Source organism: Argiope bruennichi, chromosome 7 (genome assembly GCF_947563725.1).
Source record: "Argiope bruennichi chromosome 7, qqArgBrue1.1, whole genome shotgun sequence".
Lineage (NCBI taxonomy): Eukaryota > Metazoa > Arthropoda > Arachnida > Araneae > Araneidae > Argiope > Argiope bruennichi.
This window is the reverse complement of record NC_079157.1, coordinates 93,036,902-93,057,870: the sequence shown is the minus strand read 5'-3', so window position 1 is coordinate 93,057,870 and position 20,969 is coordinate 93,036,902. Positions and strand designations below refer to the sequence as shown.

General features: G+C 29.0%; 1 protein-coding gene across 3 annotated transcripts in view; it reads left to right on the top strand.

Moving 5' to 3' along the window:
- The first annotated feature begins 17,585 nt into the window (after positions 1-17,585).
- LOC129976671 (peroxisomal targeting signal 1 receptor-like) overlaps positions 17,586-20,969 on the top strand; it is a 28,692-nt gene continuing 25,308 nt past the window's right edge. The window contains exon 1 of one of the 3 annotated variants that reach the window (XM_056090367.1): positions 17,586-17,725. The gene's annotated coding sequence lies outside the window, so the exon portion shown is untranslated. Of the gene's footprint in view, positions 17,726-17,822; positions 17,938-18,456; positions 18,586-20,969 lie in introns of those variants that run through there. The other 2 variants (XM_056090368.1, XM_056090365.1) reach the window with 2 other exon arrangements.

Below are 20,969 nucleotides of genomic sequence, written 5' to 3'. Positions count from 1 at the left end.
CATTGCACAAACTATCTTTTTTTTATTTCAGGCTATTAGTATTGTTCGATTCAGAATTTTCTTTCAGACATGTATGCAGAAATAAGTTTGATAATATAAAAAATAGAAAACCAGACTAAAGCGTTCACAAACGCAGATTTCATTTTTGTTTTTAGTAAAAAAATAATCCTTATTTGAGTTTATCCGGCTATCGCATATTAACATTGTCTTATAGTAAGCTTCTATCAGTTATTCAGTTAAGATAGAAGTGTTAAAGCTGAATTGAAAATGTTTCAATTGAACTTCAGAGTTTTGATGTAAAAATTCACAATTATTATTTTCTCGTATACGTTTTTCTGTCATAATTTCGGAAAATATAATAGTTAAAATTTTATTTTTATACCATTTTATAATTGAAACAAGTATTTTTAATGATATCAATTTGATTAAAATGTAATTATTTTCCTGATTTTTCAATCTTTTTTTTTCTTATATACCAACTATATAAAGAGACAATATTGTAATAGTCGAAAAAATTAAAACAAACAAAAAATGTTGACAAATCTCCAAATTTCAGACCTCCCTATATCCAAAAAATACATTTTTCGTAAATATATCTGTCCGTCTGACTGTCTATCATTTCTACTCGTCTGTCTGTCAGCTCGATAATCAAGAAATGCCTTGAGCTAAATAAATGAAATTTAATATGTTGCCTTTATATTAAATTTACCGATTTTCATCAAATTTTGAACACTATCCATTATAGGCAGGAAGTCTGGCCAGAACAGACGAACACAGTAATTACAAAATATAAAAAGCTAAATGGATAAAATTTGGTTCCCAAATTTAGCACCTGAAGTGAAGATAGGTATCGAATTTTGAATCAAATTCTATCAAGAGATCGACCATCTGTCGATCTGTACATTCTCATACATGTAAACACGGTTAGATAAATGAAATTTGGCATGCGATCTTGCTAGTAAAATTTTAGTTTTGCGTCAAATTTTGGTTTAAATCGATCAACAAAAAGACGGATTCAGTTTTCATTACTATATTGAGTAGCACAAAATTCTCATGTGTAGACTCTGAAAATAAAAATCTGAAAAGCATGGTGTTCATGAGAAAAGGGAAACTATATTTATTAGAGTATGCAAAAAGGTGTCTGGGAGTCTTTCTCTTTTCAGTTAAAATAATTGATATCAGTTAATTTTGGAGTACTTATAAACTAGCCGAGGCTCAAAATATCATTTATTGTAAATTATTTGATTTATAATTATAATCATTATTTTCCTTTGGCAGAATTCTTTTTAAATCATTCATATTTTAGCTTGGAGCTTTCTAACAAGAGAATTGTCATTTTCAACTTAATTTGACAGTTAATAATAGTTTTGCTTGATAAATAATATTGAATATGATTCGTTATATATTTAATAGCATTTGAAATATATTTAGAAAATTATATTTGAATATCGAAAATCGATATTCCTTGTAATAAAGATGTAGAAGAAATGTGATGCGCGTCATCCCCGTGATCTGGGTGTGCCGGGTTCGGGCGCGGTTGTTGCTCTGCTGTGTTCTATCTGTGAGGTGTGTGAATGCCCCCCCCCTGTAAAAAGGGGTTGTGCAAGCGAATGTGTCGCATGTAGTTAAGTCGTACTTTTGGCCCTAGTTGGCTCTACTGAAAAAACAAGAGACGCTCATTCGGCTTAAATCGCTGACATATAACTGTCAGCGGGTTTGTAAAGTGCCGTAAGTCGCAACAACACAACACAAAAATGTAATAAAGAAGCAAAAGAAGCGCATTTACATAAAATGGGGCAAAGCACAAAAAAAAAAAAAAAAAAAAAAAAAAAATTAATCTTTTTTTTAAGGCAATTTGCTTTAATTTTTTTTTTCTTTTTCCGAAACGTTACAACAGGCACTACAAAAATGGAAATGCTATTAAATTTCAGCAATAATTCATAACGTATTCCCATGCTACAAATCAGAGATCATTTAGTAATATCAACCAATTTTAACTTAGTATTCCAATTTGTTTAAATTTTATTAAGCTAGAATCATTAATTCAACAAGTGATCAAAAAATCGTTTGGGAAATTAGAAATAAAGCATTACCTATTAAATGTATTGGTTTTTGAGCTGAACTTTGGTGAGTAAACACTGGACCCTCTGGAAATGAATAGAATATTTCGCAGTTAATAGTATTCTTATTTTAAAACTTTAGATTTAATTTTTACAGGTTGGAGAAAGGTTGAGCAGGATGAAAATATAAGATTTAACGAGGACATTTTTTTTTTATTTTAGTCATGCATAATTCCAATTTTAATTACAATGATTTTACATTTAGTTAATTATAAAGTACAGTCACGAAAAGAAAGAATCATCCAGCCTTGTTCTTGCGTCGTTAAAATATTATTTTAAATTAATAAATTATTGCTTCTAATAACTGCTAAGTTTGTAATTTTCTAAATGACATGATAATGATTAGAAGATTTTATTTCTAAAAATTCACTAGGGATTACCAATATAATTAAACACATTATCTGCAAAATTTATAGCTACAAAGTCACTCATGGTTTTACAATTACATTTCTTATGAAAGATTTCACCAAAGTAATGTTTTTTGAGTAAACGAAATGTAAAGACATATTTAACATTTTCCTTTACTTAAGAATGATTGTCTTTATATTTAGATAGTTAATGTTTCTGCTATTCTCTAGAGTTGGCAGTAGAACTTTTAAATAAATGACATTATAAACTCATTTCTTCAAAGCTATCGAATACAGATAACTTTGAATACATATTTGGCAGACTTGGTTCCTTATTAATCGACGCCCAATCAAACTCTGAGGAATTTATTTTAACCCTTTATTTCATGATTACTTAGCAGCAACGAGTGTTTTCATTTACTTTCATGGAAGTTCTACATTACTGTTGTAAGCATGCCATCGTACACATACTTGTTGGTAAAAATTAAAATAATATTAAGTTAAATAAGTTACTAAGAATCAATTAATTAATTACTATAAAAACTGTAAATGGACTTTTAAACTCTACACAGTCTCGATTATTTTAAGGCTTGTGACTATGTTAGGGATGAATTTCTTGACAAACGTTCGAAAAATAATTATATTTTTGAATAATTGCATTAAAAGATGCTGAAAAAACATCTATGAAACAATAATTTTAGTTATAACAGGTAAGTGGCAAAAGTTTATTAAGAAATTGGAAGGAAGGGGCTTTTTTTTTTGGCTAAAAAGAGTATAAAGCAAAATTATTCTAATTTCGAAGTTTATGAAATGATTTGTTTATAATTTTGCAGATGACTTAAGAAAAATATTATCTAGTTTCTGAGTTACATGATGTGTTTCTATCCATTCTTTAAGTATTGGTGTTCTACTGCTAAATAACATGAAATAAGCAATTTTTTTCACATTGTGAAGCATTAAAACAACTATAAACTATTTCTAAATGAATAGGTTTCTTATTCTCTACTTCAGGAACTGTAGAACGTATTGATATTATACAAAATTTAAACAAAATATGCATTAGATTTTACTTCATGAAGTTTTCAACGAGAAAGTTGTGTCAAAAATTAGAATTTGAGAAAATAGCATCTGAAATTGTAAAATAGCATTAAGACAATGTAAATGCAAATATAAAAATCAGTGTAACATCCCAAAAATAGAAACAAAATTCAAACGGTTTAATAAAGAAATCTATTCAAACATTAAGAATATTAAATTTAGAAAAATTCATAATTTCGCAAAAAATCGACTTTTTCACGTAGTTATCTACATTAAAACTATACGCAAATATACAATTCCAGTTATAAAACAATATACAAAATTTCATCAGTCTAGCTCGTTTCGTTTTTGAGTTACCTAATGCATTTCCCTCCAATGGATAGATAAACTTTTCGTCGACAAGACTGCAGTCAAAAATTCATAAAAATTCTGTAAATATTTCAAATTGCGATCACCGATGAATACCCCACATCATAAAATTTTTTAGACCACTAGTCAATACCGGATTTCCAATTTAACAATCTAGATAGTTTCTTAGGGTCATTGGTCTAAAGCAGGGACACAGAAAAGTCAATTAGAAAGGTTTTTAACATAGTCATCATATAAATTTATAAAAATATAAATTTTATGGATTACAATATACTAGGACTACGATATGTGTGAGGGCCGGGACAACCTGGTTGGTAGAGCGTTGGATTCGCGTCCCTTAGGCTGCAAGTTCGAACCCCGCCGGCCGAAGATTCCCCGCTTGCTTGGTGGCTGACGCGCGTATAAATCTGTCGTGGTTACAAAGTCCTCCATGTCGAGAGTAATACCACTGGGGGTACTGGATCAGGGGTGATCGTTCTCTGACTGAGGTCTAAATTACGATCTGTGGATGAGTGAATGAAATGTGCGATTGAAGTCCGCCGCGTAAAAAGGGTTGTGACGTGTGTGTAGCTAAGTCGTTCTCTTCTCCCTAGATGGCGCTACTATAAAAACGAGAGGCGCTCCCCCACCGGCTTAAAATTGCTGTCTTCGTAACAGCGGGCTTGACCATGGCAAGTGCCATAGGAAACAATAACGATATGTGTCTATATTGAATTATTTGTATCTTTATTAAATTAACAAAAGTGTGAATAATTATTTATTATAACGGAATATTAATTATTCGTTTAACTGTCTACGGTATGTTTCATTTATCAGGTACTGTGAAATAATAGTTTTTAATGTTAAGTTTGCTTGAATTTTATTATTACTGTATAATCTATCATACTAATTAGTTGGTTTATTACATTTTTAAAAATATTAATTATTCATTAATTGGTGGTTTTATTTTTCACGTGACAATTATGTTAAAAAATAATAATTTTTTATATTTTTTATTATTTTTTATAATATTTCTTAATAATTAAATGCTTATAATGAATGGCATAAAATTCATTAATCAGCAAATATGATTAATTTTTCAAGAATTTTATTGCTTTATTTTTAAATAAATCTTTTTAAAATAAATAAATAAATATATGTTTTATAAGGTTAATAAAATAAAAAAATAAATTGAAATCAATCAATAAATTAAAATTGTGTAGTAATATAAATTAAGTTGATCATTTATAAAAAGAGAATGTGTGTTTTGCCTGTAGCTGTAAAATGCCTAAATTCATCAATACCAAACATTAAGCATGATCAGGATCACCCCGAGGTCCAGCATTTCTGAGGGTTCCGTACCACTGACTGTTTTTGCGAAGGAAAAATACTATCATGGTTTTGTTTTGTTTTAATCAGAATATGAATATTATCATCCAGTTTTTGAGCATTTTATGTCTCCCAAATCGAGATAAGTTGAATTCTTTGAATCTCATTGCGCTACTGAAAATAATAAGAAAATTTCTTGAAGTTCAGCATTAGTCAAGAATGATTTATAAAAATAAGTTGTAACTTAATAATAATAATTTAAATATTTTTCATTCTCACGCTTTTTTTTTTCCTTATTGCACCAGTGATACCAATGTCTGTTTCAATAATTTTTTATATTTTGTAGAAATATGGGTGCTAGACAAGTCTGAATAGTGGATCGATAAATAAAATCTAATACATTTTCACAAAAAGTTAATAATATAAAAAACTAATCTAAAATAGATCATAAATGTTAATTATTTATTTTAGTTTAATTATATACAAACTTCGATGCAGGACAATCTAAAATCATAATAGATAAATAAAAATAAATATATTTTAGTAAAGTTTTTTTTTAGTAAATTTTAAACGATTCGTTTTATTTTCTTAGTGTTTGATGCATTTAAAATTAAACATTTTTAATGAATCGATCTGGTCATGATGAATCTGAGAAAATTTTGTTGACAAATTCTTGAAATATTACATAAATGAAGAAAGATATTCTTTAGTGGCCATAAAACCCCCCGGGGGCACGTCGTAATGAGGATGAGATGCTTCCGGCATGGTGGTTGGATCTCGCCACCCTGGAGGGTACACTAATAGGTGGGGGATCTGACTCCTCCCATCGATGACGGGACGTACTTCCCTTGGGGAGGGTTGTACGGTGGCCGGTGATGGCCCTTAGGACTCAACCACAGTTCCCGCCAATGTTGCTGTTGCGGCGGTCCGGTCATTCAATTTTTATGGTTTAAATCCGTGTGCCTTCGTGGTGGGTAGGAGAGTCAGATGACTGACTTACATTATCGAATTTTGGAACAGATCCATCAAAAGAGGTGACCGCCTGTTATAAAATATAAAATATAATATAAAAAATATTATTATATTAATTGCAGATTAATCCTTTCCATTTTAATTTAAAGTATAAATTATAGGGAGCTAACAGAAAATGAGAGAGATACATATTACGTTATGACTGAAGGCCTTTATAATACAGGGTGTTTATAAAGTCCTGGACCCATTTTGATGTTTAATAACTCATAAAATAATAAAGATAGATTTAAATTAATAACATAAATGGTTAAATAGACTCAAAAAGTTTCATGACCCTTGTCAATGAACTTCCACGTGTGCCCACTTCGTCGCACGGAGAATATCAAGTCGATAGTCAATTTCACGCCAGGTAGCGACAAGCATGTCGGCATCCACAGAGCCATTTGCGCACGTTATGGCGATTAACAATGCCAGAAACATGAAAGGATGCTTCATCGGAGAACATTATGCTCTTCAGAAAATCAGCAGCATCTTCTATCCTTCTTAGCATATCTGTTGCAAAGGCCATCCTCCTAGGCCTATCGTTCGGTTCCAAAACTTGAACAATTTGAACTTTGTATGCATGCAGTCTTAATTTTTTCTTAATAACCTTGTACACCGTCGAAATTGGCATATCCAATTCTGTTGCCGCTGATCTCACAGATATTCTAGGATTGTGTAAAAATGTCTCTCTGACAAGCTCAACATCAAAATCACTTGTGCAAGGACGTCTGGAACGTTTCTTATCTGCGATACTTCCAATTTCTAGAAAATTCTTTTTCCACCGCAAGATGCTGTTTTTGGATGGAGGATCTTTTTGGTAAATTCTTCTGAAATTTCTCTGTGCTTGCACTATCGATTTCATTTCTATGAACCACCATAAAATCTGTGCTTTCTCTTGTGGTGTATGCATTCTCCTTAATATCCGCTCGAATAAAACATCACATACAAAAGTACTACATAGAATAAACACATCAAAAGTAAACATAACATTGCAATAGTTGCCAAAAACAAAAGAGAGAAAAATGCAATTAATAAGCAGACAATATTTAGAAAAGTACAGATATTTAGACTGGAAAATGAAATTATCTGAAATTAACCACACGCGCAGACGATATTTACAAAAGTAAAAATATTCAAACCTGAAAAGGAAAATATATGAGTTATTCCATCAATAAATGCCATAAGTTTGCTTATATCTTTATTATTTTATGAGTTATTAAACATCAAAATGGGTCCGGGACTTTATAAACACCCTGTATTATGAGTGAATTAATTATATGACTATCAAAATTTGAATTTTTAAAATATTTTGATGAAGAAGCTATTAAAGTAGGAATTGCATAAAATATTTAATTATTAAAATTTTAACGAACATTAAGATTGGCGAACCGGCTGGTCGCCAAAGGCGGCTAGTAGATAAATAAAAATAAATATATTTTAGTAAAGTTAATAATTAAATATTAAAAATGTGCAGAATTATGAATCTAAATTGACCAATTTATTTAAAAAAAAGAGCTTACTGCTTAGCGGCTGTAAAATATCCAAATTTGCGACTTCTTAAAATTTTCAAGTTTCTGTCCATCTGGAAAATTTTTTGTTATTAATTATTATTATTATTAATAATGATTTAATTTTAATTAGTAATGACCTGAAAATAATTATAAATCTAATTTAAATTTTGAAATTATTTTTCTCACTATCTACAACTCAAAAAAGTAAAAAAAAGAAAAAAGTGTTACTCTTAGTAGTTCTGGTTCAACAGTCTATCATATACAACTTTTTGAATGATTTCGCGCTGCATGTTGCAATTTATGGATAGTAAATATATTAGCCTATAAACATTACAAATGGTTTTTTTTTCTCGAATGCAGCGAGGTGTGAAATGAGAATATTCAATGAATTTGCGAGGCTAGTTTTCTTCATGCTGTTTTCCTTCATATATCAGAAAGTAAAAAAAAAAAAAAAAAAAAAAAAACCCGAGTTGTTGTGATTCTGAATGTAAATGTACACATCAAAACCAATACAGCTGTCACGTTACCAATTCATCCAATGGTTTACTTTGAATGAAATGTGATGATTGGGAGGCAAGAAACTATGAGCATATTCTAAATATAACTTACAGGAAAAGAATTTTATGACTTGGTAAGGCGGTTTCAATCTCCACAACAAGAAAAGTGATCCATACTTATAAAAAGAAGTGTTTGTATGTGTGTGTTTCGTTGCTATACAGAACAGACCATTCGACCTAAAAATACCGAATTCGACACAAACATGCTTTACTAGATAAAAATGTAAACCTCGCAGCGACTTTTTGAAATTCTAATTAAAATTTAGAATAAAAAATGAAGCAAAACTCTGACGGTTTTCTGGCATAACTTCAGAAAATATTATAGCATAAATTTTACTTTTATACCATTTTAAAATTTAACGAAGTGTTTTTAAATTATACCAGTTTGATGACAATGCAATTCTTTCCTTAGTTTTTGACAATTTTTTAATTTCTCGTATACAATAAATACTGAGAAAAATATTGAAATCTTCCGCAAATTCGAACTTGAGTTTTTGATGAATCTATACGTTTCAGACATACCTGAGTCAAAACAACAACAACAACAACTACAAAAAAACATTTTTGAAATTTGTCTGCCTGTGAGTACATAACTCAAAAATACTTAGAAATAGAATAATGAAACTTGGCATATGGGTTTTGTACTGAATTTGTAAATTGCTATCAAAATTTCAATGAAATCTATTCGGAGCAAGTCAAATTTGGAACCGAATCCATCAAGAGATGGACCGCCTGTGGGTATTTATTTTTATATGCAAATAAAAAGAATAATTCAAAAATACAATTACTTAAATGTAAAAAAAAAATGTATGTATTTTTGTGACAATAATTGTAATTTTGTCTCATATTTGTTTTTAATAGTTCGGAAAAAAAGTGTCGAAAATACACATTCAGTGTTTTGGTTATTGTATATTAACCGCATTCCAGTGATTAATCGCTAAAGAAATTGCCAAAAATTGTATGCGGTTAGTAAAACACAAGTACATTTACTAGAAAATATACGAGAAATTGTTGAGGAGAAAACTCCAGTTGGTTAAAAATATTTTTTTTGTAAAATTTTCAAAAATATATTTCTTTATTACAAATAGCTTTCACAGTTTCGTCAAATATTTTAACCACGTGATTCTCCTTCTACATTAAAGGTTGAGAAAGAAATCTTTTGCTAATCATTTTGGCACTTTGTAGGAGGAATCAGAAAGTGAAATTGCGTCAGCGTAATTTGAAATAGATTATCCAGACACTACGTTTTTAATGGCACTGTGATATCATGAAGATGTTCGACTTCGTTTGGAAATATCCTTCTTTGTGAAGAGAATCGTGAACATCAAGTTATGCCTAAAAGATTCATTTGAAACTAAAAATAATCTATGTTCCTGCCAAATTAGATGATTCTCAAAGACTGCTAATAAAAGCTATTTAGAAAGAATTGAATTTTAACTCCAATTAAACTAAAAAGTTTTCCAATTAAATAAAAAAAAATTAATTATAAATTTTCATTTTAACTGTATTAATGTGTTTTTAATAATGCTCTGTTCCTTGATAACATAGGAATATGGATTTTAAAACTGGCATCCTGTTTTTAATAAATTTATATATGAAAATATTATGATCCATAAAAATTAATTTTCTAAATTTGTATTTATAAAATTTTCTATTTTTATTAGTTGCTCGATGAGGTCACAGACGTTCGTGAAAAGAAACACTGTTCAACGCCAATATTTTAACTTGATAGTATTTATCACTCGGATACTGTTTTTGAGTTGCGTCATGCATCATGGGATATACATAATGCATCATAGAATCTACATAATGCAAAATTTGTTTAAAAGCTTTAATTAGTCAACCGTTGAACCTATAACTACCAAATTTGGTACACAGCTATTTCTTGATTAGCAGGTGGTCATTAAAAAAAGTTTTTCTTCAAATTTAAATTAGATTTTCTATTAAAAATTTACTAAATAATTAAGTTTTCTACTAATAATTTCAAAGCATATCATCGCATAAAAACCATTTTTACATTATTTTAAAATTTTGATGCCGAGTTGTAATCACGAGGCATCATTCCGAATTTCCTTAATTTAAATCACTACGTTTACGAATTCCTGAATTTACATGCATGCAAAAGTACAGACTGACTGATGGTCAACTCTTTGAAAGATTGGTTCGAAATTCAATAAGAATATTTATTTTAGATCTTTAATCGGCGTGCCAAATTTTATCTCCATAGCTCTTTGAATTTTGTAGTTATCTAATCCGCTTGTATTCGAACAGCAAAACAGACAGAATTCCTGTGATTAGATTTCGTTCAAAATTTGATGTTAATCTGCGTATTTGGTCGTAATCCCAAATACAAAATGTCATCCATCTAGCTCAAAGCATTTTTGCGTTATTCTGCTGACGACAGACAAACATAATGCAAAAAATATGTTTTTAGGAATCAGTGATGTCTGAAACACAGAGATTAATCAAAATCTCGAGTTCGATTTTTTAAATTTTTTATTGTTATTACTTCATAAGAGAGAAAATAAGATTCCTCTATACTTCATACAAGGATGTAAGGCCCCCTACATAAGGAGAGAGAGAAATAATACCTTTATTGGAAAGTATGAGGAAAAGTTTCTGGAAAACCGTTGCCTCTTATTTTTTATTTTTATTTTATCGAATTACTAAACTTATTTCGTTATTTAATGGTATATATCATTGGACCATTTTTGTCAATGCTGAAGGTAAGCTATTTTTTCCAGGATTTTTTTATCTTTGCTTTTGTTTTGTAGTTTTCATTCTTTGCAGTTGAGTTTGGGTTAAATTCATTTTTCATTATCTTTTGAGGCGTATTTAAAAATTTTGCAATTTCTTTCATTGTTTGACGTATTTTATCTCGTATCTTTTTACTTGCAGGAATTTAATGAGTCTAATGATCATATCATGTGTCTTTTGTTTCTGTTTGTTTTTTTCTTCTTCAATTCCTACTATTAGCTCACACTCTCTCTCTCTATATATATATCATGTTCAAATTTTCAATCGTTAATAAAATACTTTTTATTCATCCATTCAAGTTCAAATACATTTCTTGTACTTGTAGTGGATGACACTTGGTGTTAATACAGTTTTTTTTTTTTTCAAATATTAAAAATTAGTTAATTAAATTTGTCCAGTAATTTCTATTTGGTCGCCAAAATAGCCAAATCCGTCGCCAAATGGTAGCCAAGTTGATCGCCAAGCTCTATTTTGTCACTTAATATTATAATTCTGTCATATGTATATACATATTTATATTAATTGTAATTATTGAATAAAAAGTAACTAAACTAAAAATTAATTTTGTTGACCTAAGTAGTAATTGACTTAAATTTTTTTATTTATATATTACTTTTTTTGTTTTGTTTTTATCTTGATCAAAATTCAATTATTAGATTTTATCAAAATTTATCAAATCAATCAATTATCAACAACCAATTACTAGATTTTAAATATTTTATTAATTGCAGAAATAAATCTATATATGTAAGATAAATATCAAGATTTTTGTCTTATATATGTAAAATAAATAGAATCAATCAGAACTGCGAGTACAGCAGCTAGTATCATATAAACCGGCGTCCTACCGTAGGGGTAGCGCGTCTTCAGACTTCTACCCTCGGGTGATCAGGGGTTTTGCCCTCAGAAGCTTCTGCACACTCGACTTAAATCGTTGACACATACTTGCGGGCTTGTAAAGTGCGTCAAGCAGGTCATCATGGGCGGCCATAAGCGTCAGCGGGCTTGTAAAGTGCGTCAAGCAGGTCATCATGGGCGGCCATAAGCGTCAGCGGGCTTGTAAAGTGCCATAAGTAACAACAGCAACAGCAGTATCATATAAAGAAATGCATCCTTCTAACTTGTTGCAATTTGAATTGTGCATTGAAACACAGAAAACTGTGAACATGCGCAGAAACGAACAAGCTAACAATAACAACTTAAAGGGATTTGGTTAAATCCCGACATAAGTTTCTAGTGATAAACCGTATGCCAAATTTTATCTTTCTACGTTACCGCTTTTTTTTTTTTTTTAGTTGTCGTGTTCACACCCACACGAACGGATAAACAGACATTAACTAATCTAGACCAAAACTTGATAGAAAACTGAAACCTTTGAATGAATTCTACATAACAAATTTTCATTTATTAATCTTGTTCCGTTTTCGGTCTATCCTTTTTAAAAACGGCAAACATTTAAAAAAAAGTGTTTCCTTTTTTACGTCATGGGAATTTAAAACATACAAATGCCTCAAAAATCTCAATGTGGATATTTTTGACCATGATACTGGCATTTCTCCGTTTAAGAAAAAAATTAATTAGAATAATTTCACTGCTAACAGCTGCTTTTAATAGATGTAATCTCAATTATTATAATTTTTTTTCTTTTTTGTTAAAGCTATTTTTCTATCATGACTGTACTGACAATATAAATTTTTTTTCAACTTGAAGTCTTTCGATATCTGCTACTGATATGAAATAGTTGTGCAAGTAATTCCATCCTGATAATTATGCTAAAATAGTGCATGTGTTATCAAACAGGTAGAAGGTTAAATACAACGCTTCTTCTTTTTGTTTTGTTTTGTTTATTAGAAAAAATTTAAAAACAAAATTTAGTGGAAACATTTGTAGTTTTTTGTGTACGAAATATATAAAGAAAATGATTTATAATAGTAAAAAAAATTTGAACTCGAGATTTTGACGAATCTTCATTTTTCAAACCGCCCCGACTGCGGAAAAACACATTTTTGAAACTACATATATTTGTTCTACTTTTTCTATAAGATAACTCAATTACCCTTTACTTAGAAGGTTTAAATTTAATACGTCTTTACAATAAATTTGCAGATTTCTCACAAATTATGAAGGAAAAAAAAATTCATTCGCAAGAAATTTGTCTGTCCCTTTGTCCGAGTACAAGTCAACACGATAACAACAAAATTAAAAGAGCTAAATAGATAAAATTTGATACGTAGGTGCTGAGCATCTAAAATGTATATCTGTATCAAATATGTAACTATGTCTTTCAAGAGATTGACTTGTTGATCTGTATTTTTTATAAACCAGATAACTAAAAACTTAACAACCTAGGACTTTGATTCACAGCTTTAGCACCTAAAGTATAGATACTATTCAAATTTTAAATCATATTTGTCAAAGGATTAACCGTTTGTCGGCCTGTGCTTTCGCATATATATAAACGCGTTGATTCAAAAACGCAATGACTTAAACAAATAAAATTTTGGTATGTGACATTTTAACTACAATTATAATTGTGTGTAAAATTTTGGCTACAATCTATCAAAAAAAAAAACGTTGGGGGAGGGGGGCAAAAAGCATATTTGATTTTCTTCACTATATTACGAAACACAAAGAGCTCAGATATGGGACTCTAATAGAATTCTGAGTACTCATGCAATTTTCTCCCTTGATTCTAGATTCACGATTTTCATTCTGGGGAAAGAGATAACACCTTTATTAATGTGTATGCAAGAAAGTTTCAAGCTGACCACTCTCTCTGGTTTTATGCTGTAATTAGTAGCTTATGATAAAGGTCAGCTTTTAGAAACCAAGGAGGATTTTAAATGAGGATCCAGATTAGATTTTAATGAGGAAGTTCAGATCGTCTATTGATATGTATTTTCGCATGCTTGTAAACACAATAACCCAAAAATGCAGCAAATTTAGATAAATAACATTTCATAAGTGAACTTGATTGTTGTTTTGCCGCGTTTCCTCTTCAATCGGTTGATAAAAGGATCTTACAGTGCATGCTCGGTTTACTTTACTATACTATGAAATATAATGTTAAAGATCAAAAATCTTAGTATTCGTGATATTCAAAGTCTTATCCGAAGTCCAGAATTTTTATGGGAGGAGAGGGGGGACACCACACCCTTAAAAGGTAAATATGCGAAAAAAAGTTCTGGGAGATTCCTTCCGAAGGTCAGGTTATGTATTTGCAATTTAATAAAAACTACTAATAATCATTAATTAGTCAGTTATAATGACTAAAATGTTTTATGTATGAATGTAACGTACGCGAACCTCCTTGGATAGATCATCTAAACAAACACTGCAATTAATTGACAAGAACTGAATGTCTAGGCGTCAAAAGAACTTACACCATGAAATACAGAAAGTCATATAAATTTATTTACATTTCTATGAAAATAGTCATGTTGCCGATCAGCACAACAAATTATCGTTGGTATGTTAATATCAAAATTCCTGATAATCACGGCGAAGGGAGAGAGTCAGTCGATATTAGGACTCTCTCCTCTTAGGAAAATCAAAAAAATATTAGGATTTCCTGACATGGACGAACTCCAAAGCCATGTTAAATTCAAAGATGCTGTTATTCCTAATAAGCATTAGCACTATATCTGCACCAATAATAAAGATGAATGTGTGTGTGTTGACATTCTACAAGCCAGACAGAGCGTTTGACAGAAATGCTACCGAATTCGGCATATATATATACATTACAGTGGATAGAAATGTGCTCCTTGAAGCGACTCTTTTGAAATTTTAAATAAAATTCTAATTAATTGAAAATTAAACGAAATCTTAACGTTTTTATCGCAATAATTTCCAAAAAAATTACAGAACAAAAAGGAATTTTATATCATCATAAGATTAGAAAAGCTTATCTTTTCAGTGATACCAATTTTTTATTATATAATTTTTCTTCAGTTTTTAAAATTAATTCTTAAAAAAAAATACATGAAGCCTATTTTACAATGTATTTCATTGTTGAAGTAAAATTCAGATTATTTTCATTTTTGCTACTAATATTTCTTCCTGGGGTTCTTTTTCTCATTATTAGGGAGCAAAATCTGAAGATCCGACTTATTTTTCCATTCTGAATAAGTTTCAATATAATGTGTGCTTTTAATAAAATATTTAAAATTTTGTTTTTCTTAGAATTTAGGTTTTATTTCAGAATCAAGTAATGGTGGAAAAGTATTTATCTAAGCCAATTTTATGATAATTCAATTCTTTTCTGTGACGTAATTGAATGTATAAATAGCGAAACCGAAAATTAGGGAATAAATAGCACAATATATAGAACGGCGCAACGCTTCTAAAATAGTACGGATTATACGTCGATCAAAATTTAATGTTAAAATTATTTTAGTAAGTAAGCTATTAAGACACAGTTGCACGAAGTACTTAATTGAAACTTCTATTATCTATTAATCCTCCTGGATCAACTGGTCACCTAAGGCGCTGAGTAAAGTAATAAATGGTAAAATTTCTGATTATGTAAATTATAGAGCATACGCTAACTGTATATTATATAGTGAGCATATGCTCTCATTTAGACTTCTCAGATAATAACGCGCATTTCGTACATAATTTTGTATTGAAAAGGAATAAGCATTCTAGATCTCTTCCTATCGGCCGACCGTTCCCAAATATCGTTGTAAATCTCGGATTTTGATTTAAAGATCACCACACATCATTTATTTCATTTTCGTGTTTTTGAGTTATTACACCTACATATAATAGAAAAACAATATATTATATACTTATTAGCAGGTTTAACCTCCAAAATTTTAATATTGCCATTTTTGCGTAAAAGTCATGTTAAAATTCACTTGTATAGCTTACTACTTTTCAAAGTCGTAACGCTAATAAGTGTACGAATAGATACTGCGTGTAAGCTTATTGCTTCCTTTTATCTCCCAAGATTTGAGGGATATATGTAATTATTTTGAAAAGCTCGCATATTAAATTTTATTTATTTAGATCTTTGTGTTTTGGAAATTGTTTTTGGTTTTGCTTTTTTATGTTACAGACAGCTAAAATAATATAATTTCCAAAATACTTTTGTTGACTTGAAAAGTTTATTAAGATCTCAAAATTTGGAGCTCAATATTTTGATTGAAAGTAGTACTCTTGTTCTGAATATTTTGTATACGAGGAAATAAAAATAAGCACTGAATAAAATTTCTCTTTTTTTACCTTTTCATATTCGTAATGTAGAAAAGGTATAGTAATCTTCCAAAAATTCAAACTCGAGTTTTTGACGAGTCTCCAAGTTTTAGACCACCCTGAGTGCGAAAAACATAATGTCTGTCTGTCTCTCCTGTCTTTACACCAAATTTGCAGATATCCATCAAATTTTGAGTAAAATCCGGTCAGGGGAAATTTGTCCGGTTGTTTGAACACGATGACTACAAAATGAAGAAAACTAGATTGATAAAATTCAGTATACAGATTTAAGATCTATGATGTAGACACCTGTCAAATTACGAGCCAAATCCAATTAGAAGTAACAGTCTGTTAGTCAGTACTTCAAAATAAGTAAACGCAAAAATTCAAAAACGCAGTGACCTAAATATATCAAATTTGGTAATGAACTATAAGTGCAGTTTTGTTTCAAATTTTTGTTTCAATCGGTTGAAGGGTAATTATAGATAATGTACATCATATAGCATGTATGTTTCAAAATGAGTTCTTTATCGCTGTTATCTTATGTTGCGTTGAATATTTTATTTCTATGACGTAAATACACATTTAAAGCAAAGTTAGCAAGAATCTCGTTACTCATTCTCAAGTACTACATCATACGCGATAAAGTATGTTCCTTTTATTAGTACAAAATGCTCATCTACACTACAATACTCTCACATTCTGAATACCGAACAGTATCATTGATATATCGTATATTATTAGCTAATTAGAGCACTAAAACCAAACTTTTAAAGAAGATTCGAATCCACGATGGATTGATTTTTTTATTCACTCTCAAGAAATGAATAGAAAATATTCACACTGGTCTTATAGGGTATCTAGAAGTTTCTCTTATTCCAACTAAAAGTAGATTTCCTTCGCTTTTTATTATATATATAGATATATATATATATTAAAAATAACAAAATATGGTTAAAGAGAATTATTAATGAGGAATAGCAGGATGCTTCTCGTATTTGCTTTAAAACTTTAGAATGTGACTGTTTTCCTTTATTTTTTCTTTAAAATTCAAACAATTGTTACCATTCTGAAATGGAGGCTATAGCTAATTTTAATCGAGTATAAATTGTAGTATATTATAAAGAAATGTCCAACAAAATAACCCAGAAACAGTATTTGCTATGAATTTCAACTCATATTTTATGAATAGCAATGATGAATTATGAATAATTTTAATAATTTTCAAACAAGTTGCTATTATTTCATTGGAATTACATTACTAGACTAAAATGCGAAGAATGATATGTTTGTGCAAATCAAGACAAGACTATAAAACAGAAAGGACTATTTTATTCACCTTTGCCAACTTAGCGGCTATGAAATCATAATGTCTGTTTCACATTATGTTGTCAAATGGCAACATCGTAAAGATGTGTGTGATTATTATTTGTATGTAATTTTTGAAAATCGAACATTCTCTGATGATTATTTGGAAAACTATTTTCCTTGAGAATTAAAAACGAGTAAGTACTTATTTTTTTTGGTTTTTATGTGCTAGTGTTTATGCTTAAATTTGTAATGTTAGTATTTTGAATAAAAGAGGTCATACTTGTAGTAAGCCTACTTCTCCGCAATTACATCATTCCTATTATCATACCTTATATTGCTGAAATTATGTGGCTGAAACAACTTGCGAAGCGTGTATCATATTTAAAGGAAATATATAAATATCTGTGTATGTTGAATTTTTATTTAATTTTATAAAATTCTTGATTATGTTTGAATATTTCTTCCCTCCTTTTTTTGTTTTGTTTTTTTCTTCACGGCGCGTTTTTCCTATTACAGCACCCATTTACATAGAATTTTATCTTTTTAATTATTTCTATAAATCATGCTCCTAAACTTTTGTTCCATTTGATTCTGAAATGCAGTTATTTTTTAATTTATTTTATATTATAATGCCTAGTATTCCAGATATTTTAAATATTGGATTCTATGGTAAATTTACATTACGAAAAGTTACTTCATTTTTAATTATACAAATATTTATGGTGAAATAGTTGAAATTTTTATTCTTTTTTAAATTCCACCATTAATTACTTTCTCTTCCCGGACCTTCTATCCTTGACCTATTTCTAGTTCCTGGTAATGAAATTCGGAATTTCGCATTTTTTTCCTTGACGATTCGTAAACCGTGATTTTCTCCTTCACTTCATTCTTCTTTTAGTCGGAAATTATTTATTTTAATGTTAAATTATTTTTATAATTTACCAAGTATTTTAGTGAATTTTTTAAAAAATTGTGCAGTATATTTTATCTTAAATTCTCTTGCATAACTTGAGTGAAGGTACAGGTATCTTTTTTTGAAGGATGTTTGTTTATGGTAAGTCAGTACTTTGTATTATTAATGGCGAATTTCCAAATTCTCTTCGTTACTCAATCGTTGTTATCTATAGAAATTCAGAAATATTTTATGTTTTATATATTTTTTCGTACTACTTAACTACTTCATATGATTATAAATTTCAGTACTAGGTTTCATTTTTGTCTCTCTTTGTAATTATTCTTATAAATTTTTCATTAAAACAATTTTTTTAGACAATAAATATTGAATTAAAGATTGAAAAAATAAGTACTATTCAAGAGAAGGAAGTGCATTATTTTGTCGAATGGGTCTTTTATATATCCAGAAATTAAAATAAAATTGTTGTTTACATGATAGATGATAAAAGTCTTTGTCCATATTTATTTCTGCATTAAAAATACAGAAAGGATTTCTTTTGTTATATCTAAAAATATTCAGTGTCATATGATTTGATTAATGTAACTTTTTAGAAATAAACATTTGTGTATAACTATTATATTATATGTAAACCTGTTATGTGTCTTTTTTTTAGAAAAATTTTAACGATATTTTTGCTATTGAATTTTAATAGTTCAAAATGCTCATTTGTGTATTTCCTGATTTTTATTTCTTCAATTTCACAGTACATTTTACATTAGTGATGCAGTAACATTATGTAATTATCACTTTACTGATTGAAATCTAGTATGATTTTTTTCTACTTGTATTTTTTCTAGATTTTTTTAAAAATGATTGTCAAGCATTTTAGAATGTTGAGTCATAAGTTGTAATAAATACAAGATGATAAAAAGTAATATACCAAAATAAAATCATAGTTATTCTTGGTATAACCTTTTTATTTTATTATTTTAACATTCATTCTTAATATGTTATATGTTTTCATGCAGTACACATAAAGAATTATTAGCCAAAAAACATATCTTTTTTTTAAATACATTTCAGCCTTTTTATTTTAATATGTCATTTGTGAATTCTGAAGATTAATTAATTGACATTTTTCTAAAAACTATGTAATAACTTTTTTGATTACAGATCAGTTCATGTAATGATATGTATTTATATATATTATTTATGCAAATTTATGAAGATAAATAGAATTAATTTCTTCTGTATTTTGGTTCTTTAAATGGTCATAAGTTTTATATGGAAAAATATCCTTTTTTAAGCTAAAATTTACTTTAATATGTCCTTTCTACATGCATCAAAAAGATGTCAATCACCTATCAGAAAAACACAATGATTGCTAAAAGAATATTGTAGTAAGGCAGTCACAGTTAACTAAAAAAACTTCCAATTTTTACTAGAGTATTTAAATATAAATTCTTTTAAATTTTGGCCCATTGTTATTTGACAATACTTTACTTCAAAAATTAACTTTTGCACATTTATGGGCTGTGATTATTCTGTTTCGAATTTTGTAAATAGAAGATTAATGTGAAGAATCATCGTTTTATTTTGCAATTATTTTAGGATGCTTTTTACGATGCCAATTGTGGTATCGAAGACAACTTCAGAATACTGCAGGAAAGTGTATCGGGTTGGTGATTTTGGAAACTGTTCTTCACTTTCATTTTTATGAATTTCTTTGTCACTTGTGCTAGTCTTTGTGGCTAGAAAATAATAGGGAATTTTATTGAAGCTTATGATGCAACTGCCATCACTAATGGGTATTGGATGGAATTTTTAAACTATTCGGCTTCCATTGGTGTGCCACCTTTGCATTTCGGAAACTAAATTTTTCTTTCAATGCAGACTTTCAATGAATAAAAAAAACTTGGAAAGTGCTTTAACCATCTTTATTGAAAATGACTACTTAGATTTCAATAACCGTAACATTGATTGATCACCTGTACCTTTTGTGGAAGGCAGGTTGCTCATTTGCGGTTCCATCCTTGTCTGTTTTCTAGACATCACTTTGTATTATAGTTTTATTTCATCCCCTTCCCATAAATGCTTGCTTACTTACTAAATTTCTTAAAAATTGCAGAACTCTGAATTTAATTCTTGTAAAACTTGAACACTGTATATGAAATTTATTTTTTTATATATTTCTATCAATTTAATTTTGTTTATAAATAAGTTAAAACTTTATGTACATTTTGAGATTGTAGCTACTTGTATTTTCTATATAAAAATGTTCACTTCTTTCTGCATATCACAAAGGTTAAAGTATTTTGCTATTTCATAGACTAAAAGCATAATTGAATTTTTTAATTTTAATGTATTGCATACAAAAGTGATGTTTTATTTTTTAAAATTTTATGTACTACAAACCTTTTGTAATATGAATAACGTTTCCATTAAGTTTTTTTTTTTTTTTTTTTTGCTGAACATTTTTGTATTTTGGAAAACTTTTTTGGTGTATGTATTGGTCCCAAAAATTTTCTAAAATACAGATTATT